The 25,685-nt window shown below is 47.0% G+C and overlaps 1 protein-coding gene across 2 annotated transcripts in view; it reads right to left on the bottom strand.

Moving 5' to 3' along the window:
* prr33 (proline rich 33) overlaps nucleotides 1–15,794 on the bottom strand; it is a 32,712-nt gene extending 16,918 nt beyond the window's left edge. For both annotated transcript variants that reach the window (XM_078415415.1, XM_078415414.1), the window contains exon 1: nucleotides 15,566–15,794. The gene's annotated coding sequence lies outside the window, so the exon portion shown is untranslated. The remainder of the gene's footprint in view (nucleotides 1–15,565) is intronic.
* Between the last annotated feature and the right edge of the window lie 9,891 nt (nucleotides 15,795–25,685).

Here is a 25,685-nt window from a genome sequence, read left to right on the forward strand (position 1 = left end):
CAGGGGCCACAGTTTAAGAATAAGGGGTAGGCCATTTAGAACGGAGATGAGGAAGAACTTTGCCACCTAGAGAGTTGTGAATCTGTGGAATTCTCTGCCTCAGAAGGCAGTGGAGGCTAATTCTCTGGATGCTTTAAAGAGAGTGTTAGATAGAGCTCTTAAAGATAGTAGAGTCAGGGGATATGGGGAAAAGGCAGGAATGGGGTACTGATTGTGGATGATCAGCCATGATCACAGTGAATGGCAGTGCTGGCGTGAAGGGCCGAATGGCCTACTCCTGCACCTATTGTCCATTGTCTATTGTCAATTGTGAGTTAACTTTCGAACATGAAACATCAAATAGGAAAAGGCCGCTCAGTCAAATAGATTGTCAGAAGAGTACAGCACAAGAATAGGCCCTTTGGCGGCTAATGTCAGTGCTGAACATGATGCTCATGGTACATATCCCTCCAGACCCTGTGTTTCCATGAGCCTAACTTAAAGCCTCTTGAATGTCACTACCGTAACTGCCTCCACCAGCACCCCTGACATCCATCGACGTATACATTCATTCAACGACAACTTTCATGCAACACGTCAAGGTGCAAGGAATATAAATTGCAAAGCTGCACCTTGTACTTGCAAAGATATGTCTCGTCAAACTCAAGAATATTGACCTTACCAATACATCTCAACATCTCAGTCTGGAGAAGGGTCTCGACCCGAAAATGTCACCCATTCCTTCTCTCCTGAGATGCTGCCTGACCTGCTGAGTTACTCCAGCATTTTGTGAATAAATACATCTCAACTAGGTTTTTTTTCCTTGATCTGATAATTCGTTGATTCCATATATATTAAACAAATATCTATTCCCCTTTAAACTTGCAACTCTCCATTATTCTTGTCACTCTCAATTCATTTATCGCCCGATATTCACTCATAATTTAAAGGCATTAATTAATACAATATTTATAGCTTTACTTGGAGCATCATTCTACTTAAACACTACTTCCTTCAGACTATTACATTTATAGAAACATAGAAACATAGAAAATAGGTGCAGGAGGAGGCCATTCGGCCCTTCGAGCCAGCACCGCCATTCATTGTGATCATGGCTGATCGTCCCCAATCAATAAACCGTGCCTGCCTTCTCCCCATATCCCTCGATTCCACTAGCCCCCAGAGCTCTATCTAACTCTATTAAATATACTCATTTTTAATTCCTGTCGATTAATACAATGTTATAGACCCAAAACTTCCATTCCTATTCAGATTCAGATTCGGGTGAGATTATCGTCATGTACACCAAGGTACAATTAAATACCTAGTTCACTCATAGAATAACCAATGAAGACATCGATAAATACAACCACAAATGCAAAACAGCAGGATTGTGCAAAGATTGTAGTGCAAACTGAAGTATTGTTTCGAGATACAGTGTGGAAACTGACCCTTCAACCCACCTAGTCCACACTAACATTATAGATGAGGCTCTCACTAGGGTCTCTTCCACAAGAAGCTCCGCTCTTGCTCTCCCTCCCCCCATTCGTAACAAGGACAGAATCCCCCTCGTTCTCACCTTCCACCCCACCAGCCAGCGTATCCAACAAATCATCCACCAACATTTCCGTCACCTACAACGAGACCCCACCACTGGCCACATCTTCCGATCCCCTCCCCTTTCTGCATTCCGCACAGACCGTTCCCTCCGTAACTCCCTGGTCCACTCGCCCCTTCCTACCCAAACCACCCCATCCCTGGGCACTTTCCCCTGCAACCGCAGGAGATGCAACACCTGTCCCTTTACCTCCCATCTCAACTCCATCCAAGGACCCAAACAGTCTTTCCAGGTGAGACAGTGGTTCACCTGCACCTCCTCCAACCTCATCTATTGCATCCGCTGCTCTAGATGTCAACTTCTTTACATCGGCGAAACCAAACACAGGCTCGGCGATCGTTTCGCTCAACACCTTCGCTCAGTCCGCCTTAACCAACCTGATCTCCCGATGGCTGAGCACTTCAACTCCCCCTCCCACTCCCAGTCTAACCTTTCTGTCATGGGCCTCCTCCAGTGCCATAGTGAGGCCCACCGGAAATTGGAGGAACAGCACCTCATATTTCGCTTGAGCAGCTTGCAGCCCAGCGGTATGAACATTGACTTCTCCAACTTTAGATAGTTCCTCTGTCCCTCTCTTCCCCTCCCCTTCCCAGTTCTCCCTCTATCTTCCTGTCTCCACTTATATCCTTCCTTTGTCCCGCCCCCCGACATCAGTCTGAAGAAGGGTCTCGACCCAAAACGTCACCCATTCCTTCTCTCCTGAGCTGCCTGACCTGCTGAGTTACTCCAGCATTTTGTGAATACACACTAGTTTTATCCTACACAACCAGTGAGATTTTACAGAAGCCAATTAACCTACAAACCTGCATGTCTTTGGAATGTGGGAGGAAACCAGAGCACCAGGAGAAAACCCCAGGCGGTCATAGGGAGAACGTACAAGCTCGGTACAGACAGCATCCATTGGCAGGATCGAACTTGGGTCTCTGGTGCTGTACAGGAGCAACTTTATCACTGCACTACTGTGCGGGCCTACCTGTCAAGTAGTGCAAAAAAATTATTGTGCCTACCTAAATGCCTCTTAAAGTGTAAGAACAGAATGACAGAATGAGGTAGAGTTAAGAGAAAAGCTATGTGGCAGCATCTCTGTTCTTGAATTTCAGGAACAGCTTGTGTAGGGAGTTTGTGTGTCCCACCCCCTCCCCTGACATCAGTCTGAAGAAGGGTCTCGACCCGAAACGTCACCCATTCCATCTCTCCAGAGATGCTGCCTGACCTGCTGAGTTACTCCAGCATTCTGTGTCTATCTTCAGGGAACAGCTTCATCCCGACAACCATCTGGCTATTGGATTCTACAAACTCCAATTAAACTCAGAACTAGGAACTATCTTGGTTGCACTTGCGACTTCGGGCTTCTGTTTTGTTTTGCACTAATATTGGGTTTTTTCTTATTTATTGCACTTTTTTGTTCCTTTTTTATTATGTGGAGCAATGTGCTTACAGGCCTGTTACCATACTGCAAGTAGGAATTGCATTGTCCCGTTTCAGTGCATATGATAAGTAAACACTCTTGACTGTTGACATTACCAATCTTTCAAAGCATGCCACTATGATAAATGTTAGAGCTGTTGTGGTCATTGAGACAGGTTACTTTATTTTTCTTGGGTGCTGTTGGTCCTGTGGTGAAAAGGGTTTAGGTTGCAAGGTGGCCACCTCTGGGATCAAATACTCTTGCAAATCAGGTTCACCCACTTCAACCACTTAGTGAAGAGTGAAGTGTGGGAGGGAGCAGCAGATGCTGGCTTAAACCAAAGATAGACACAAAATGCTGCAGTAACTCAGCGGGTCAGGCAACACCTCTGGAGAGAAGAAATGGGTGACGTCATTCAAACGTCACCCATTCCTTCTCTCCGGAGATGCTGCCTGTCCTGCTGACTTACTCCAGCATGCTGAAGTGTTCATTGATCACCCAATACTGCCATCTACTGCTGTCTAGTTTAGTTTTGGTTTAGAGATACAACATGGAAACAGGCTCTTCAACCCATCGAGCACATGCCGACCAACGATCACACAGTACTCTAGTTCTATCCTTCAATTTTGCCTTCAACTTTGATACAATACCACAATGGTTATGTTCGATACAATAATACACTGGGTGGACTACCATCTCAGAGATCTGGGCTACTGTTCACGCATCAATCTGTAATCTGTCTCTCCATTATGAAGAGATCTTTATTTTCCAATTCCATCATCATTTAGCATCAAGGAGCAACAGTTGGACTTTACTAGACTTTATCTTGCACAAAACATTATTCCCTTTAACATGCATCTGTACACTGTGGACAGCTTGGTTGTAATCATGTGTGGTCCTCCTGCCGACTGGGTAGTACGCAACAAAATGCTTTTCAATATTCCTCGGTGCAGAAAAACACTAAATGAGAAAAAAACTAAACTGAACTAAACTGTACTAAACTAAACTAAACTAAAGTACACTGAAGTCTTGTCAGAAGAAAATCTGCTGCCCTTATCCAATCTAGCTGAAGCAAACACGTCTAAAATATCATAAACAGTTTCCATTTATATGTAAATATATGTACAAAATCATGAGAGGATAAATGCACAGTTTTTTACCCAGAGTAGGGGAATTAAGACACAAAGTGCTGGAGTAACTCAGCGGGTCAGGCAGCATCTCTGGAGAAAAAGAATGGGTGATGTCTCGGGTCGTGCCCTTCTTCAGTTTGAGTTACTCCAACGTTTGGTGTCTATATTTAGTATAAACCAGCACCTGCAGTTCCGTGTTTCTACTTCTACTCAATTAGCCTCAGTCCTCGTCTATAAACAAAGGTGGTCGTGATTTCCACTCTTGGTGTTGCTAGTAGGGTTGTCAACTTTCTAACTCCAAAATAATGGAACAAAAGGTGACGTCACCACCCTGCACCCCACGTGACCTCACCCAGCCAGCGGCCACGTGCTCCCGCTCCACCAATGGCGGCCTCCCAGGCCGGGAGGCAGGTTGCTATGCAACCTCCATTAGGCGAACACACTTAGCCCCGCTCCCCGAACACACTCCGTTAGCCTACACTGTCCGGTCCTACAGCAGCCCCCGGGCCTACAGTGTCCGGGCCTACAGCGTCCTCCGGGCCTAATACGGGACAAGGGCGGTCCCATATGGGACAAACAAATTTAGCCCAATATACGGGATGTCCCGGCTAATATGGGACAGTTGGCAACCTTAGTTGCCAGGCTACTGTCGCCGAAGGGGTTAGACTCACAGCTGAACCTCTGCTAAGGAGGTGCCAATATCACCATTAATCACAAATGGCAAACCAGGCCTGCCTCGGCACATGGCCGCAGGCAGCTCATTGGGTCTCAGTTCTCAGCGACCGCCGGGTCTTTGTAACAGCAGTTCCTTGAGCATCCTCCAGGGATTGGCTTGGTAGCATTCTTGCTGATAAATCAGGTCAATGGTTCAAGCCCCATAGACAGGAATGTAAGATCAGCTGATGCTAAAGGAGGCATCAACTGGGATGAAACTGGAGCCAGGTTTGACTTGAAGTTGAACATAAAGAGCAGCAGAAATCTCCAAAGCGTCCTGGCAAATGTCCACCCCTCAAAAGCAATTCCAACTGTGACTACACTTTATAGAAATACTTAATTTACCAAAAGGTTCTTTGTGGAAGAAGGAACTGCAGATGCTGGTTTACACCGAAGATGGACACAAAATGCTGAAGTAACTCAGCGGGTCAGGGAGCATCTTTGGAGAAAAGGAATAGGTGACGTTTCGGGTCGAGACCATTTCTTCAGCCTGAGAGTCAGGGAAGAGGGAAACTAGAGGTATGGAAAGGTTCAGAACACATCCGAGCCGGCACCGATGACCACGGAAAGGTGGAGCCCACAATGGTCTATTGTTGGCTGTGGAAGAGGTGATGACGAAGGGATTATATGGATGCAAACAGTGGAACTAGAAGGCCGACTAGGGTTGGGGGAGGGACGGGGAGTGAGGGAATGCAGTGGTTACCTGAAATTAGAGAAATCAATATTCATACCACTGGGTTGTAAGCTGTCCAAGCGTTCTTTATGAAGTACAAGTTCATGAGAAGCACTTAATGATCACTCTCTTTCTGCTCCCATCTTGGTTTTAATAGAACTTTATAACAGCTCTGCAGTGAAACCAAGGCCAACTGAGTTGGCACCAGAACCGCCTGGGTATTTGTGCGCAGAATATTTTCCTTTCATCGTGGCTTCAGTTTCTTTACCAAAGAGTGCTAAAGAAGGCATACCAAGAAGGTACGCTTGCCTTATTTGGTCGTAGCATTAAGCATAGGAGTCAGGAAGTCGTGATGCAGCTGTATAGAACGTTGGTTAGTTTGCATTTCGAATATTTTATGCAGTTACGGTCGCCCCATTACAGGAAAGATGTCAAAGTTTTGTGATGGGTGTGGTGGAGGTTTACCAGAATAATGTAGGAAGGAACTGCAGATGCTGGTTTACACCGAAGATGGACACAGAATGCTGTCCAGAATGATGCCTGGATTAGAGGCTCTGAGCTACAGGGAGAGGTTGGACAGACTTGGAATGTTTTGCTTGGAACTCCGGAGGTTACCTGATAGAAGGTACACCTGATAGAAGTATATAAAATGATGAGAGGCATTGATAGGGTAGACAGTCAGAACCTTTTACCCTGGATGGAAACATCAAACACTAGAGGGGATAGCATGAAGGTGAAAGGGACAAAGCTGAAAGGAGATGTACAGGGCAAGAATGTTGTCCGGAATGATGCCTGGATTAGATGCGATTCACTACAGGGAGAGGTTGGACAGACTTGGAATGTTTTTTTCTGGAACGCAGATGGTTGCAGGGAGACCAGATAGAAGTGTATAAAATTATGAAAGGCATAGATAGGGTAGACAATCAGAATCTATTTCCCAGGATGAAAATATCAAATACTGAAGGGCATACCTTAAAAGTTAGAGGAGCAAAGTTTAAAGGAGATATGTGGGGCAAGTTTTTATAGTCAGTAAATGCCTGGGACATGCAGCCAGGGATGGTGGTGGAGGCAGGTATGATAGTGGCATTTAAGAGACCTTTGGATAGGCATATCAAAATGCAGGGATTGGAGGGATATGGGTTATGTGCAGGTGGATAAGGGTTGGGCTTGGCATCATGTCCGGCACAGACATTGTGGGCTGAAGGGCCAGTTCCTGTGCTGCACTGTTCTATGTTCTATGTTCTAAAGTATGTTAACATTTTTCCAGTTTGCTTACTTCCTCTAATACTCATTTCATGTTGGATTAATCATGGTGCAAATGCCAGAATCTCAGCCATCAACCTCTCTCTCGTACACCAGGGTGTAGAGAGAAGAGGTCCTAATCCATTCCTGTCCACAACAAGCGGCACAGTGGCGCAGTGGTAGAGCTGCGGCCTCACCGCGCCAGAGACCTGGGTTCGATCCTGGCCTCGGGTGGAGTTTGCACGTTCTCATTGTGACTGGGTGCTTCGGTTTCCTCCCACACCCCGAAGACGTGCGGGCCGGTGGGTTAATTGGCCCGCTGTAAATTGCTCCTCGTGTGTGTGGGTGAGCGGGTAAAGTCTGTGGGTTAGATGATGGGAATGTGAGGAGAATTAAATAGAATGTAAATGGGTGGTTGATGAACTAGGTGGGCCAAGGGGGCTGTTTCTGTGCTGTACCCCTCAACAATCTGTAAAATAGATTTACCAGATACAAGGAATCTGGCTGGTATCTTGCACACAGTGATGGAAATGGATGGCGTTCCCCTAGTTTTCAATTTCCAGCTCGGGTTTAATGAGTACTGCAGAAAGATTCGAGTCGTTTATCACTTTATTCAACTCAGGCGAAAACGATTTGTTAACTGCCACTGAAAAAAGTATTAGAGTCATCAGCTTTCGTAAATAATTTGGGCTTGTTGATGGACAGTTTGCTCGAGTTGTCTGAACTGTCACTTGAACTGCAGAACCAAAATTGTACACTTAGTAAAGCACATGAGGAAATTAAACAAACTATCAAGGTCCTTGAATGTCAAATAGAGAAACCAGGAAAATGTTATACTCAAGTGGAGAAAGCAACAAGCCAGATGATATTTAATGGAATAAATTTGAGAGCTGGTAAAGTACCTACTATACATAGACAACAATTTTTGAGGAGTTTGGTCAATAATATGAAATTTAGGCTGCTTGAATCCACAACAGCTTCCAATGATAAATGTTAAAAGTTAATTAACAAGTCGAAATATTTAGATATTAACAATATTCCAGAAGATTCACTTTTGACCTTTGGGGATAATGATGTAGAAGAAATGGCAGAACAATTTGGCTTAAATGGTTGGCTTTGTGTCAGAGCCTTCAGAGAATTCAAGGAATCTAAAGAGAAGATAGTTTCTGCAGATTTTCAGCAGCTGGTAACGACTGTGAATATAATTCCGGTATCAACAGCAGAATGTGAAAGAAGCTTCAGTGGCATGAATTTTTGCATGTCACCACAACGTGCAAGACTTCAAACTGATCATCTCTCAACTCTTCTATTTATTAAGTTGTTGGGACATCCTCTGTCAGAATTCAACCCCGAGGAATATGTGAGACATGGCTTCTTAGTGGCAGAAGGCGTGCTGAAGAAACGGCATGCAAAAAGAATGAGGAGGTGACAGAAAAAAATGGAGATGAGAGAGAGAGAGAGAGAGAGAGAGAGAGAGAGAGAGAGAGAGAGACAGAGAGAGAGAGAGAGAGAGAGAGAGAGAGAGAGAGAGAGAGAGAGAGAGAGATGCCAGAAAGCAGCTATGACATATAATACACAATAAACTATATTATAAATACACAATAAACAAGTTATGCATTCTTGTACTCTTACATGGGTATGACCGCACATAAAAAATCCCCCCCCCCCTTCCTTCCCAACCTCAGCCTCATGGACAGAGTACCCCTAGTTCCTCAAAAACCCATTTCCATTACTGCTTGCACAGAAACACAAAGTACTGGAATAAGACACAAAAAGATGGAGTGACTCAGCCGGTCAGGCAGCATCTCTGCAGGGCATGGATAGGTGAGATTTTGGGTCGTGACCCTTCTTCGGATTCTGAGCAGGGGTCCGAACAGATTTAGCAATTCACTATCACTCAGAAAGACATTTCCCGCTGGTGTGCAGGGACCATAGGTTGGCGTGGATTCAGTGGGCCAAAGGGCCGGTGCATGCAACCGTATCTCCAAAGTAAAGTCCAAAGTAAAAATGCTGCCTGGTCTGCTGAGTTCTTCCAGCACTTTGTGTTCTACTCAAGATTCCGGCATCTGCAGCGTGCATCCATGTATGGCATGAATACACGTTAGTACGCTTCTTATGGCGAATTACACAAGAGACCATAATTGATGAAGGGATCAAAAACACCTACGCAAAGTAGCAAACTGTAATGTTCATCAATTGTCAGGATTATGCAATGCGTACAGCTTAGAACATGGAATAGTGCAGCAGAGGAACAGGCCCTTCAGCCCACAATGTCCGTGCCTAGCGTGATGCCAAGCTAAACTAATCTCATCTGGCTGCACATGACCCATATTCCACCATTCCCTGTACATCCAAGTGCCATTCTAAAAGGCTCTTACGCATCCCTTTCTTAAATGCCTCCACCACCACCCCAGTCCAAGCCTGTCTAACCACCCTGTGCAAAAACCTGCCCCGCTTATCTCCATTAAACTTTGCCCCTCTCACCTTAAAGCTATGCCCTTTCGTCTTTGACATTTCCATCCTTGAATGAATGTTCTGACTGTCCACACTATCAATGCCTCTAATAATGTTATGCACTTCTATCAGGTCTCCCCTCAGCCTCCGAAGCTCCAGAGGAAACGATCCAAGTTTATTGAATTGGTTAGCATAATTGCTTAGTTGCTGGGTGTTTGTTGCTATCGGTCAGCAGATCATTTTGTAGGGTCCACTGCTTCAACTGGTTCAAATCTGGGGTACGGTGGCACAGTGGTAGAGTGGCTTCATTACCCTGCCAGAGGCCCGGGTTCGACCCTGACTACGGGTGTTGTCCGTACGGAGTTTTTACATTCTCCCTGTGACTGCGTGGGTTTTCTCCAGGTGTTCCGGTTTCCTCCCACAGTCCAAAGACCTGCAGGTTTGTAGGTTAATTGCCTTCTGTAAATCGTAAATTTTCCTTAGTACGTAGGATAGTGCTAGTGTACATAGTGACTGCTGGTCAGCATGGACTCGGTGGGCCTGTTTCCACACTGTATCTTGAAAGTCTTAAGTCTAAAGTCTTAATCTCAAAGAACTACCGGGAATGTTGCGGCAAGTTCCGAAGAACTTTGTTCTGCTTTCAAGGCTTTCGCATAAACTAATTGTTCCTGTGCATGGCTGGTAGTCACTTCCCTGGAAGAAACTGTGATTAGGGGAATGAGCAAAGGGCTTGTAGAGCAGAGCAAGAAGAGGGAAGGAGAGCACATGGAACATAGAACATCACAGCATTGGAATAGCCCCCCTGGCCCACAAAGTCCGTGCCGAACACGATGTCAAGAACAATCTCATCTGCTTGCACGTGGTCCTTAACTGAGCACCCCTTCATGAATATGTGTCTATCTAAAAGCATCATGAACACCACTATCACATCAGCCTCCACCATCACCCCTGGCAGTGCACTCCAGGCACTCACCATCCTCTGTGGGGCTCATGTTGTCGACCTCCCCGTCATGGTGAGCCCTGTCAACTGACCTCAGTCAGGCGAACGACAACAAACAGAGACAGCAGAAGCAGAAGCAGCTTCATAACTTCTGTTGCCTCAAACGCAAGAAGACGAAGACCACCCTCTGTGTAAAAAACTTGCCTCATGCAGCTTCTTTCAAGGAATTGTGCTTAGGTGGAGACCATCTCTGCCCTGAGGAACAATTGCCCTCTCTGAACTTCAGCGTGGAAGAGTGTATAAAGACATCCTCTCTGAACTTCAATCTCCATGCACCTCCCCTTTCAGTTTACGGGGTGGAGGAGGGGGTGGGATTGGGCCTGGCTGTCGTTAGGCTGTCTTCCAGAGTGAGCTGTAAGTACTGCCAGCCTTTCATAATACTGCGGGCACACAAAATTGCAAATGCTGGAATCATGAGCAAAAATCAAAGTGCTTTAGCTACTCAATGACAATAGACAATAGACAATAGGTGCAAGAGGAGACCATTCGGCCCTTCGAGCCAGCACCACCATTCAATGTGATCATGGCTGATCATTCTCAATCAGTACCCCGTTCCTGCCTTCTCCCCATACCCCCTGACTCCGCTATCCTTAAGAGCTCTATCTAGCTCTCTCTTGAATGCATTCAGAGAATTGGCCTCCACTGCCTTCTGAGGCAGTGAATTCCACAGATTTACAACTCTCTGAAAAAGGTTTTCCTCATCTCCATTCTAAATGGCCTACCCCTTATTCTTAAACTGTGGCCCCTGGTTCTGGACTCCCCAACATTGGGAACATGTTTCCTGCCTCTAACGTGTCCAACCCCTTAATAATCTTATATGTATCGATAAGATCCCCTCTCATCCTTCTAAATTCCAGTGTATACAAGCCTAGCCGCTCCAGTCTTTCAACATACGACAGTCCCGCCATTCCGGGAATTAACCTTGTAAACCTACGCTGCACGCCCTCAACAGCAAGAATATCCTTTCTCAAATTTGGAGACCAAAACTGCACACAGTACTCCAGGTGTGGTCTCACTAGTGCCCTATACAACTGCAGAAGGACCTCTTTGCTCCTATACTCAACTCCTCTTGTTATGAAGGCCAACATTCCATTGGCTTTCTTCACTGCCTGCTGTACTTGCATGCTTCCTTTCAGTGACTGATGCACTAGGACACCCAGATCTCCTTGTACGTTCCCTTTTCCTAACTTGACAACATTCAGATAATAATCTGCCTTCTTATTCTTAACACCAAAGTGGATAACCTCACACTTATCCACATTAAACTATCTGCCATGCATCCGCCCACTCACACAACCTGTCCAAGTCACCCTGCAACCTCATAGCATCTTCCTCACAGCTCACACTACCACCCAGCTTTGTATCATCTGCAAATCTGCTAATGGTACTTTTAATCGCTTCATCCAAGTCATTAATGTATATTGTAAATAGCTGCGGTCCCAGCACCGAGCCTTGCGGTACCCCACTAGTCACTGCCTGCCATTCTGAAAGGGACCCATTTATCCCCACTCTTTGCTTTCTATCTGTCAACCAATTTTCTATCCATGTCAGTACCCTACCCCCAATATCATGTGCTCTAATTTTGCCCACTAATCTGCTATGTTCCCACATGTCGAAGACTTTCTGAAAGTCAAGGTACACCACATCCACCGGCTCTCCCCTATCAATTTTCCTAGTTACATCCTCAAAAAATTCCAGAAGATTAGTCAAGCATGGTTTCCCCTTCGTAAATCCATGATGACTCGGAACGATCCTGTTACTGCTATCCAAATGCTCCGAATGCTATCCAAATACTCCGCAATTTCATCTTTTATAATGAGCCAGGCTTTATCCATTCCCTACACAGATGCGGCCTGTTTTTCTGAGTTCCTCAAGCACTTTGCTTCACGATATTGTCCCTTGAGTTTGCGAGGATGTTGCCAGGACTTGAGGGCCTGAGCTATCGGGAGCAGTTGAGCAGACTAGGACTTTATTCTGTGGAGCACAGAAGGATGAGGGGTAATCGAATAGAGGTGTATAAGATCATGAGAGATTTAGATAGGGTGAATACGCAGAGTCTTTTACCCAGTCAGTGAATCAGGAACCAGAGGACATAGGTTTAAGTTGAGAGGAGAAAGGTTTAATAGGTCCTGAGAGACAACTTTTCCACACAGAGGATAGTGGGTATATGGAACAAGCTGCCAGAAGAGTAAGGATGTCAGGGGTTATGGAGAGAAGGCAGAAAAATGGGGTTGAGAGGGAAAAATAGATCAGCCATGATTGACTGGTGGAGTAGACTTGATGGGCCGAATGGCCTAAATTTTGCTCCAATAACATGAAATTATGAAGAGGTATTTGAGGCAGGTACAAGAACAACATTTAAAAGACATTTGGACTGGTACATGGATAGGAAAGGTTTAGAGTGATATGGGCCAAACGTGAGCAGGTGCGACTATTGTAGATAACATAGAAACATAGAAAATAGGTGCAGGAGTAGGCCATTCGGCCCTTTGAGCCTGCACCGCCATTCAATATGATCATGGCTGATCATCCAGCTCAGTAGCCTGTACCTGCCTTCTCTCCATACCCCCTGATCCCTTTAGCAAAAAGGGCCACATCTAACTCCCTCTTAAATATAGCCAATGAACTGGCCTCAACTACCTTCTGTGGCAGAGAATTCCACAGACTCACCACTCTCTGTGTGAAGAAATGTTTTCTCATCTCGGTCCTAAAAGACTTCCCCCTTATCCTTAAGCTGTGACCCCTGGTTCTGGACTCCCCCAACATCGGGAACAATCTTCCCGCATCTAGCCTCTCCAACCCCTTAAGAATTTTATATGTTTCTATAAGATCCCCCCTCAGTCTTCTAAATTCCAGCGAGTACAAGCCCAGTCTATCCAGTCTTTCCTCATAAGCAAGTCCCGCCATCCCAGGCATTAATCTGGTGAACCTTCTCTGTACTCCCTTTAAGATGAGGCATCTTGGTCGGCATCTTGGTCGGCATGCGCCAAGTTGGACCAAAGGGCCTGTTTCCATGCTCGATGACTCAATGACTGTCTATGCAACCCCCATTCAACAGCACAGTTGGAATGGTCCTATTTAATAGTGGGTCCAGATGATCCCCACTACAACCTTTCATGGACAATGCATTTGAGCTCTCCAAAAGCCCAAAGTTTCTGTGGCCAAGTATTCAATGGGCCTCCATCTTCTGCCTCGGGGTTTCCAGCTCCAGTTCCAGACCTCCCAATTCGGACCCAACCCAACGGACTACAGGCTCCAACAGTCTATCTGCCGCTTTTCAGAACCCGAAACGTCACCCATTCCTTCTCTCCTGAGATGCTGCCTGACCTGCTGAGTTACCCTAGCATTTTGTGAAATAAATACCTTTGATTTGTACCAGCAACTGCAGTTATTTTCTTACACTACTCAATGGGCCAGGCTTCTGTGCCCAATGGAGAACCATTTGCCAACACAGGCCTGATTGACACACTCATTAATGTTATGCACAATAACCTGTTCAAACATCAAACTCCATTACCCTACTGGGACTAACTTTTACTTATAAAGAGAATGCTTCATTGCCACAATGCAGATGGTTTAAGACTGCTTATAGGAAATAAGCTACAACCCAGCAGAGAGAATATTGATTTCTCTAACTTCCAACAACCCTTACATACCCTCCCCTGCCCTAGTCAGTGTACTAGTTTCACTGTCCGTATAATTCATTATCACCTACCCCACAGCCAACAATCGACCATTGTGAGCTCCACCTTTTAACATAGGAACATAGAAAATAGGTGCAGGAGTAGGCCATTCGGCCCTTCGAGCCTGCACCGCCATTCAATATGATCATGGCTGATCATCCAGCTCAGTAACCTGTACCTGCCTTCTCCCCATACCCCCTGATCCCTTTAGCCACAAGGGCCACATCTAACTCCCTCTTAAATATAGCCAATGAACTGGCCTCAACTACCTTCTGTGGCAGAGAATTCCACAGACTCACCACTCTCTGTGTGAAGAAATGTTTTCTCATCTCGGTCCTAAAAGACTTCCCCCTTATCCTTAAGCTGTGACCCCTGGTTCTGGACTCCCCCAACATCGGGAACAATCTTCCCGCATCTAGCCTCTCCAACCCCTTAAGAATTTTATATGTTTCTATAAGATCCCCCCTCAGTCTTCTAAATTCCAGCGAGTACAAGCCCAGTCTATCCAGTCTCTCTTCATATGAAAGTCCCGCCATCCCAGGGATCAATCTGGTGAACCTTCTCTGTACTCCCTCTAAGGCAAGAACGTCTTTCCTCAGATTAGGAGACCAAAACTGCACATAATACTCCAGGTGCGGTCTCACCAATGCCCTGTACAACTGCAGTAGAACCTCCCTGCTCCTAAATCCCTTTTCTTGATCATCATTGCTTTTCGCATATATTTCATTATTTTTTTCCTATGTACCATCTATATCTCTTGTTTTCCTCTCCACTGACTCTCAGTGTGAAGAAATGTCTCGACCCGAAATGTCACCTAATCCTTTTCTCCAGAGATGCTGCCTGACCCACTGAGTTACTCCAGCTTTATGGGTCTATCTTCAGCGTAAACCACTATCTGCAGTTCCTTCCTACATATTGTGAATTTGCACGTTTGATGGGCAAGAAGGAGTCTATTAATATCATTAAGACTGGCTGGACCTTCAATTCCACAGGGAATTGTAATCTATTTCAGTCTCAGCTGTTCAATATTTCTCAAATGCAAGAGTGCATGCTTAAAAGTTACACGAAGTAAGATGTGTGCACAAATTCAGGGAAACATGACAAAATATTATCTTAGACACTGTTGATTTATGGTGTAATGAAAATGATACAAAACTGTGCACTGACATTTCAAAATGAATGCTTGGCTCTTGTTAAAACACTGCAATTCTTTTTCCGTTTTAATATTTCACAAGGCTTGAGGTTTATTACTATCAAGTGTCCAGAGGAACTTGAAAAACATTGTCTTGCATGCTATCCAATCCAAGGAGATAATACTGTACATAAATAATCAATCATTAAAGTATGAAACAGCATCAGATCTTAAATATTGAAAATTATATCACTATGGCACTTTCAAATCAAATAAAAAATTCCAATGTACAACAGATTTGATTTGGTCACTTGTCAGTTAGCCTTATTTAAATCAGTTGGATTTTAATACCATTGTGTTAACATGCCTGCTGTTCCTTTGACTGTATGCAAACCTAATTAATTTTACTTAATGAATTGCATAACACCGCCACGCTAAACCTCCCCTGGGTATTATCTTTCTCCCCTCCCAATTCTTGGCTTTTTCTTTTTTCTTTGGCTTGGCTAACGAGGCTGAAATAAACGTCAATTACCTGCAGCTTTTGAGACAGGGTATTTTTAAGGTGCCTACTGCAAGTCCAGGTTAGTTCGCTCTGTGAGATTTGAAGCTCAGATCTTGCGCCTGTAGGTTTCAGAGACCATCTTCTCTACAAACTGTACCCTCCCGCAGCTCAATGAGACGTTAATCTGTGCTAAAAAAAAAAAAAAATCCTTGTGATGTTTAGTACTTGGGGATTTGCTAGAGCTCCGTTACTCTATACAGGGATGGTATGCCGCCTCTCTGATCTAGGGAGTGTTTCTCTTTGCCTCCATTAGTTTTGTAATATTACCCAGAGACAAGGATTTATTTTAACTCAAGTCGGTTCCTATTGGTTTGGGGGCGTGAAATGAAGACGTTTCCCGCTGATTGTGTGTGTGCGCGTGTGTGTATGTGTGGATATGTATGCGTGTGTATATGTTTGTGTGTGTGTGTATGTATGTATGTATGTATGTGTGTGTGTGTTATGCATATGTGTGTGTATATGTGTGTGTGCATGTGTGTGTGTATTTTTGTGTATGAGTGTATATATGTGTGTGTGTGTGTGTGTGTGTGTGTATATGTGTGTGTATATATTTGTGTATGTATATGTGTGTGTGTGTGTGTGTGTGTATGTGTGCGTGTGCATGCGTACGTATGATGTGTATGTGTATATGTGTGCGTGTGCATGTGTGTGCGTGTGTACGTATGATGTGTGTGTGTGTCGGGGTGGTGGAATGTATACACTGTGTGTGCGGAGTGGGTGTTGGGTGTAGGTTATGGGCGGGTCCGCCCGTGATGTGGGGGGGGATGGGTTGTATCTGTGGAAAGGGGATGGATGTTGTGAGCTTGTGATGTTTTATTTTACGTGGGTGCCGTTGTTGATGGGACAGGAGTTTGCCTGAGATGAGGAGGGACGTGTGTGTCTGCTGGGGGTGGAGATGTGGATGTGAATGACATGGAGGGGGCCAGAGCAGAGGTGGATTTGTCTCACTCCCGGACCGGTGTATGTGGCTGTCCGCATTGCAACCGTATCGCTTATTGACTAAAGCCATTTGACGAGATTTATCCGTTACTGGAACCAATTGTCACATTGTCATTTTAAGGGCAGATTTCGCCGAAGGAACGTTTTATTCCGCTGTGGGGTTTAAAGTTATGTAATTATAGAGTCTTAACAGCAGAGGCCATTCGGCCTAAATACTGTCCCTTTGACAGGGCAACGCCACAGAGTTAGAGTTATTAGAGTTATGCCCCTTTCCCCTAAACTTTCTTTGATTCAATGTTCCTTTGAGAATAGTTTAAGAATAAGGGGTAGGCCATTTAGAACGGAGGTGAGGAAAAACTTTTTCAGTCAGAGAGTTGTGAATCTGTGGAATTCTCTGCCTCAGAAGGCAGTGGAGGCCAATTTTCTGAATGCATTCAAGAGAGAGCTAGATAGAGCTCTTAAGGATAGCGGAGTCAGGGGGTACGGGGAGAAGGCAGGAACGGGGTACTGATTGAGAATGATCAGCCATGATCACATTGAATGGTGGTGCTGGCTCGAAGGGCCGAATGGCCTGCTCCTGCACCTATTGTCTATTGTCTATTGATTGATTGATTGAAAGATGCAGCATGGAAACAGGACCTTCGGCCCACCGATTCCTCGCCGACCATGCATCACCCGTTCACACTAGTTGTATGCTATCCCACTTTCTCATCCACTCCCTACACACACCAGGGGCAATTTACAGAGGGCGAATTAACCCACAAACCCGCACGTCTTTGGAAAACGGAGCACCCGGAGAAAACCCGCACTGGTCACAGGGAGAAACGTGCAAAAACACCACACACACGGACAGCGCCCGAGGTCGGGATCGAACCCGGGTCTCTGTGGCTGAGGGGCATCGACACTACCCGCTGCAACACCGTGAGCCGCCCCCGGGCATCCAATACACCCAACTACCAATGAACAGTCATTAAGAGTTGGGTTGAAAATAACACACGGTCTAAACCGGGTTAATTTCAAAGTATAATTTAGCTAAACCTTCGACTCGAAATCCAAAAGTGTAGCTGGAAAGATGAGCTGGAGTCCGGGCTGTCGAGCAGGGAAAATTGAATTTCTTTGGTAAACAGATGAGAACAGTCGGGGCAATGTGTTAACCTCTACGTGGACTGAGTTAAAGAACCATTTAGTCCCGGCGGGAAACAAAAAAACCTTACGAGCAGTAAATAGGAACCAATTATTTAAAACACATAGCAAACTAGTCATCCTGAATGGTGAAACCTTGCATCTGGGAGAATGTGAAATATTGTGGCCGCCATTAATAACTCCACAGTTTGCCATATTTCATATACAGCAGGAATTGCTAGAATACAATACAATACAATACAATACAATACATCGTTATTGTCATTGTACCCAGGGGTACAACGAGATTGGGAATGCGCCTCCCATACGATGCAATAATTTAAGTAATTTAGGCAACAGCAACCCAACGAAACGAAACAATTGTAACAGTTTTTAGACAGGGTAAAGTGCAAGTTGATCTATGCGTTGTGGCCATCCGGCTCAGCAGGACCGGTTCATTGCAGCTATGGCCCTGGGGATGAAGTTGTTCCTGAGTCTGGAGGTGCGGGCGTAGAAGGCCTTGTATCGTCTGCCCGATGGAAGGAGTTCGAACAGACTGTTGCAGGGGTGTGAAGAGTCTTTGTGGATGCTGGTGGCTTTTCTGAGGCATCGTGTGTTGTAGATGCCCTCCAAGTCTGGTAGCTGTGTTCCGATGGCCCTCTGAGCTCTATGGACTACCGTGGAAGATAGAACGGTACAGCACGGGAACAGGCCCGTCGGCCCACAATGTCTGTTCCGAACATGATGCCAAAGCCAACTCTTACCTGCCTGCACATATTCCATAGGAATATTCCATAGGCACATATTCCATAGGAATACTAGACTTGTATACACTGGAATTTAGAAGGATGAGAGGAGATCTTATCGAAACGTATAAGATTATTAAGGGGTCGGACACATTAGAGGCAGGAAACATGTTCCCAATGTTGGGGGAGTCCAGAACAAGGGGCCACAGTTTAAGAATAAGGGGTAGGCCATTTAGAACTGAGTGAGATGAGGAAAAACGTTTTCAGTCAGAGAGTTGTGAATCTGTGGAATTCTCTGCCTCAGAAGGCAGTGGAGGCCAATTCTCTGAATGCATTCAAGAGAGAGCTAGATAGAGCTCTTAAGGATAGCGGAGTCAGTGGGTATGGGGAGAAGGCAGGAACGGGGTACTGATTGAGAATGATCAGCCATGATCAAATTGAATGGCGGTGCTGGCTCGACGGGCCGAATGGCCTACTCCTGCACCTATTGTCTATTGTCTATTGTCTATTGTCTATAGTCTATATCCCTCCATTCCCTGCATATCCACGTGCCTATCCAAAAGCCTCTTCCACTGGAATATTGTCTATTGTCTATTGTCTACACGCCTCTATTGTGCCCGCCGCCGCCACCACCCTCTGTGTAAAAAGCCCCGTACATCTCCATTCAAACATGTCCCTCTCACTTTAGACCTAAGTCCTCTAGCCTTTCAGTTTCCCAACCTGGGAAAGAAAAGGTTCCAACTGCCTACCAGATCATAAGACATCGGAGCAGAATGAGGCCGTTCAGCCCATCCAACCGAATTCGCCATTCAGTCATGGCTGTGGAACAAGGAACTGCAGATCGATTTATTCACAAAATGCTGGAGTAACTCAGCAGGTCAGGCAGCATCTCGGGAGAGAAGGAATGGGTGACGTTTCGGGTCGAGACCCTTCTTAGACCAAAGATGGACACAAAGTGCTGGAGTAACTCGGTGACTCGGGCAGCGTCTCTGGAGGAGAAATGGGTGGGTGGCGTTTCGCGTTGGGACCCTTCTTCAGTTCCGACCCGAAACGTCCGCCGTCCTTTTTCTCCAGAGATGCTGCCTGGCCCATTGAATTACTCCAGCACTTCGCGTCTACCTTTTACTCAGACATGACTGCTCTATCTTTCCCTCTGAACCCCACCCTCCCTATCTATGCCTCTCATATTTGTACACACTTGCTTGCCGAGGTCCCCACGATTAAGAAGTCACGCATAACTTGTTCCTGTGCCCACACTCGCCCTGTACTTTTTAGACTGCTAAAATTAGCTCTCCCCTATCCCCCTCTCCTTCCCAGTGAGCTTCTTAGGGGCGGCGGCACCAATGCGCTTTTCCCGCGGATCGGGTTTCACTATAAGACCAGGTCTTTTTGCCGCCGTGGTGTGTAGCAGACCCGGCCGCTTGTCAAAGCCACCAGGAATCCAACCTTCTGTCCTTCGGGGTAAGACACGCACCGGCCTCCTGCTTCGCTCTACAGGATCTCTCTTCAGATCACGGGCAATCTTTAAACAATATATATCTATATATATATAAGGAGGGAGATGTCGAATTCCAATGTGGTGCTAACAACCCACATTGGTGTTAATGTTAGGGCGGCACGGAGGCGCAACTGGTCGAACCACTGCCTCACAGCGCCAGGGACACGGGTTGGATCCTGATTTTTAATGCTGCCTGTGTGTGGAGTTTGCATGTTCGCCTTTGGCCGCGTGGGTTTCCACCGGTTTCCTCCCACGCCCGTCTGTCTGTCTATCTCTCCCTCTCCCTCTCCCTCTCCCTCTCCCTCTCCCTCTCCCTCTCCCTCTCCCTCTCCCTCTCCCTCTCCCTCTCCCTCTCCCTCTCCCTCTCCCTCTCCCTCTCCCTCTCCCTCTCCCTCTCCCTCTCCCTCTCCCTCTCCCTCTCCCTCTCTCCTCTCCCTCTCCCTCTCCCTCTCCCTCTCCGTCTTTCTCTGTCTACCTCTGTCTACGTCTGTCTTTGTCCCTGTCTGTCTGACTCACTTTCTCTAGTTAATAGGCCTCTGTAAAATTGCACATTTTAATTGCCTTAAAATGTGCAGGGAGTGGAAGAGAAAGTGGGATAACTTAAATAGCACTTGTGTGATAGCGTGATTGGTAGTCGGCGTGGATTCGATGGGCCGAAGAGCCTGTTTCTACACTGTATCTCTCAATGAAAGTAATGTGTCAACAGGGAGCATTAAAGTGGGAGGATGGGTGGATTGTAATACCTGTCCAGTTTTCGGTGCGCGCCTCAGAGTAGCTTCTCCTGAACCTAAATGTTGCTCGAATCTCTTCCACTTCAGTTGTACCTGGCAGATGTGAAGATCTCGAAAGAATCGTAGGTCTGGTTCGAGGTCGGATGTGAGAAGACTATTGGGTTCTTGGGAATTGGAGTCAAATTAGATTAAAACTCACAAATCTATCGAGTGGGTCCAAATTGGGAAAAGTAATAAGGAAGCGAGTTGCAACTTTTACCAGTGAGTGGAATTAAAAGGCGCTGTGTCGGGTTTGAGGGATAATGAATGGTTGGTGCGCGCATAAGGCAAGTAGGACGCAAAGTGTTGGAGTAACTTAGCGGCTCGCCAACTGTAAACCAACATCTGCATGTCTTTGAGCCCTGCATGCCACTAGGACACCGTGTGGCTTGTGACGGAGGGAGGGAGGGAGATGAGGGGGGGAGGGAGGTGGAGGGGAGGGAGGGAGGTGGAGGGGAGGGAGGGAGGTGGAGGGGAGGGAGTGGTGGGGCGGAGGGAGGGAGGTGAGGGGAGGGGGGGAGGTGGAGGGGAGGGAGTGGTGGAGCGGAGGGAGGGAGGGTGGAGGGGAAAGGGAGGGAGGAAGGTGGAGGGGAGAGGGAGGGAGGGAGGGTGGAGGGGAGAGGGAGGGTGGAGGGGAGGGTGCGGGAGGTGGAGCGGAGGGCGGGAGGTGGAGGGAGGGAGGGAGGATGGAGGGGAGAGGGAGGGAAGGAGGTGGAGGGGGGAGGGAGGGGGGGAGGGAGGGAGGGAGGGTGGAGGAGAGGGTGCGGGGGGTGAAGGGAGTGGTGGGGCGGAGGGAGGTGGAGGGGAGGGAATGATGGGGCGAAGAAGGGGAGAGGGAGAGGGAGCGGAGGGAGGGAGGTGGAGGGGAGATGGAGGTGGGGTGGAGGGAGGGAGGTGGAGGGGAGGGAGTGGTGGTGGTGTGGGGGGGGGGGGGTGGACTGCCCATGTTTCCTTACGAATTGATTAAGGAAAGAAGGGTCCCAACCCGAAACCTCGCCTGTCCATGTTCTCCTGAGATGCTGCCAGAACCACCGTAGCACTTTGAGTCATTTTGCGTGGATGAAGAGGATCGAAGGCTTAACTCAAGGAGGGAGGGAGGGGGGTTGGGATGGAGAGGGGTGTGGGGGGGGGGGGGGGGGGGGGGACAGGGATGGAAAAGAATTGAACAGTTCCATGGGAGTTGGGCCAGTCAGAGTTTAATAGACAGAAATCTCGTACTTCCAAACACCAATATGGTCGGAGTGGAGAAGACTGAGGCAGGAAAGGCGGTGGAGATAGGGTTGAACGCGGCATTAATAAGGTAGAGAGACAGCTAGGATTAGAGAATGGGGTAACTGAGCAGGAGGGGGACTGGCAGAGGAATAAATGCAGAAAATGGTCAATAAAATCACCGACTGTTAGAGGGATATCTGGATAACTTGTTTTGTTTTGTACTGAAAGGCGATGTTTTCGAGCGCACCTGGCTGTACGGGACACAAAAGGGCTCGTGTGTTTTACGCTAAACTTCCAGGAAGAGTTCAGAGTCCTGGGGCACAAGGAACTGCAGATGCTGGGATCTTGAGGCAAAACACAAAGTGCTAGAGGAACTCGGCGGGTCAGGCAGCATCTGCGCGTGGAATGGGCAGGGATCCTTCTCCAGGCTTTAGAGCCCTGAGAACTGAGTTTATGGTGTTTAAAATATTTACAACCCTCACAGCGCCAGGGACCGGGTTCGATCCTGACCTCGGCTGCTGTCTGTGTGGAGTTTGCACGTTCTCCCTGTGATCGCGTGGGTTTCCACCGGGTGCTCCGGATTCTTCCCACATCCCACGGTCACAGACGCGCGGGTTTGTAGGTTATGTACGCCTCTGTAACCCTCCCCACACACACATGCACACACACATGCACACACGTGCACACACACATGCACACACGTGCATGCACACACACATGCACACACGTGCATGCACAGACACACACACACACATGCACACACACACACATGCACACACACACATGCACATGCACACACACACATGCACACACACACATGCACACACGTGTGCACACACACATGCACACACACACACATGCACACACACACACATGCACACACACACATGCACACACACACACACACACACATGCACACACACATATGCACACCTAGTGTGTAGGGAGTGGATGAGAAAGTGGGATAACATAAAACTGGTGTCAACGGGTGATGGATGGTCGGCGTGGAGCGTGGACTCGGTGGGCCGAAGGGCCTGTTTCCATGTTATAATCTAAACTAAATAATTTAATTGTGCAGGGAAGGATCTGCAGAAGCTGTCTTACACCGAAGATAGACGGCACTCCAGTATTTTGTGTTTAAATTCTTTAATTTCTTGATCTTAAATCTGGAGAATGGTTAATTCCGCGCCGCTGAGAGTGCTGCGAAGGAGAATGGGAAGAGGTTGAGGCTTGACGTTGTTGCAAGAGTAGTGTGCGGTTTGGGAGATGCATTCACTCCTGCCGTTAGCACAACAGGCCGCCCACGGCTGGGCTGCAGAAACAGCTGCCTGACTCGGCTTAGTCTTGCGGGACATGAAGGAGGCATCTCCAAATTAGGAAGCGCGGCGACCCCTGCGAGACAAATCTCAGCGGCCGCCAGGAGCTGAAGACGTGGAAATCGGATCTTGCAAAAAGAAGGGTTCAGCATTCCCAGCTGTTGGCCGTCCAGCCTGAATCTTGCAGCTGAACTTTAGTTCAGGTGCTTATTAATGGAAATGCACTCAGCCGCCGCGCTGTGTGTGTGCACAGGCGATCTCTCTCCATGGTCTTCTCGGGATGATCCTCACTCTATCGTTTGGCCCTGGCCATTTAGTTAGGAAGGCACCAAGATTGTTTTAAAGGTCGGCCACTCTTGTACTTTGAAATGATGAGTTTGGAGGGTAAGTCATAGTCATGAAGCACAGAAACAGGCCGTAACTCACCCTTACCCATCAACACGCCCCATCTCAGCTAATAGACAATAATAGACAATAGACAATAGGTGCAGAAGGAGGCCATTCGGCCCTTCGAGCCAGCACCGCCATTCAATGTGATCATGGCTGATCATTCTCAATCAGTTTCGAGGGTTATGGGGCAAACTTGGGCAGGTGGGACCAGTGTGGATGGGGCATGTGGTCAGCATGGACATGCTGGGCCGAAGGGCCTGTTTCAATAGACAATAGGTGCAGGAGTAGGCTATTCGGCCCTTCGAGCCAGCACCACCATTCAATGTGATCATGGCTGATCATTCTCAATCAGTACCCCGTTCCTGCCTTCTCCCCATACCCCCTGACCCCGCTATCCTTAAGCTAGTTCTATTTGGTCCATATCCCTCTAAACCTTCCTATCCATGTACGTGTCCAAATGTCTTTTAAATTGTGTTATTGTTCCTGCCTCAACTACTTCCTCTGGCAGCTTCCTCTGCATGAAAACATTGCCCCTCAGGTTCCTATTAAATCTTTCCCCCCTCACCTTAAACCTATGTCCAATGATTCTTGATTTCCACAACCTTGGGCAAAAGACTCTGTGCATTCACCCCATCTATTCCCTTATGGTTTTATACACCTCCACCCCAAAAGGGTTTGTAGGTTAATTGCCCCTCTGTAAATTGCCTCTAGTGTGCAGGGAGTGGATGAGAAAGTTGGATAGCATAGAACTAGTGTGAATGGGTGACCAATGGTCAGTGTGGACAGTGGGTCAAAGGGCCTGTTTAAATGCTGTATCTCTAAACCAAACTAAACTACAAGATCGCCATGTACCTGTCTGTGCATCTGCCGAAGACACCCTGGGCACATCCAGGCCAATCCATACCTGGCTTAGAGTCATAGAGACGTAGAATCATACAGCATGGGAACAGGCCCTTCAGCTCTACTTGCCCACGCGGACCAACATGCCCCATCTACATTAGTCGCACCTGCCCGCACTTGGCACATTACCCTTGAAGAATTGAAAGACTTAGCCACCTGCGCTCCAAGGAATAGCATCCATTTCATATCCCCACCCCCTCCCCCCCTCCCTCTGTGTGAAAACGTTGCCCCTCAGCTTCCTATTAAATCTTCCTCCTCTCACCTAAAACCCATATTCTCTGGTTTGTGATTCCCACATGTCTATGTGGTGGTGTGGCTGGCAAGATAGTGCAGTAAGCACCATTTCACATCAGTGTTGCATTTCATGGGCGGCACGGTAGCGCAGCGGTAGAGTTGCTGCTTTACAGCGAATGCAGCGCCGGAGACTCAGGTTCGATCCTGACTACGGGTGCTGCACTGTAAGGAGTTTGTACGTTCTCCCCGTGACCTGCGTGGGTTTTCTCCGAGACCTTCGGTTTCCTCCCACACTCCAAAGACGTACAGGTATGTAGGTTAATTGGCTGGGTAAATGTAAAAATAAATTAAAAAATTGTCCCTAGTGGGTGTAGGATAGTGTTAATGTACGGGGATCGCTGGGCGGCACGGACTTGGAGGGCCGAAAAGGCCTGTTTCCGGCTGTATATATATGATATGATATGATATGTGTGGCCCTTCTCCCAGAGTCCAGTGTCCATTTACCTGCGTGACTGGGCTTGAGTTCCTTGTCCTTTCCATTCATTTAGATTTAATTCTGTGTTTCCTTACACTGGAACAGGCAAATCACCGCAGTCTTGTTCCTTTTAACTGTTTTCAACCTTGTCTCAATTTTGCATAAAACAGTAAAGTTCCTACTGGTATTTTACGAAGATAGAATACTGGAAATTTGAGTCATAGAGACAAATAGCATAGCCACAGTTTAAGAATAAGGGGTAGGCCATTTAGAACGGAGATGAGGAAAAGCTTTTTCAGTCAGAGAGTTGTAAATCTGTGGAATTCTCTGCCTCAGAAGGCAGTGGAGACCAATTCTCTGAATGCATTCAAGAGAGAGCTAATTTAGATAGAGCTCTACAGGATAGCGGAGTCAGGGGGTATGGGGAGAAGGCAGGAATGGGGTACTGATTGAGAATGATCAGCCATGATCACATTGAATGGTGGTGC

The sequence above is a fragment of the Rhinoraja longicauda genome, chromosome 18, assembly GCF_053455715.1.
Source record: "Rhinoraja longicauda isolate Sanriku21f chromosome 18, sRhiLon1.1, whole genome shotgun sequence".
Lineage (NCBI taxonomy): Eukaryota > Metazoa > Chordata > Chondrichthyes > Rajiformes > Arhynchobatidae > Rhinoraja > Rhinoraja longicauda.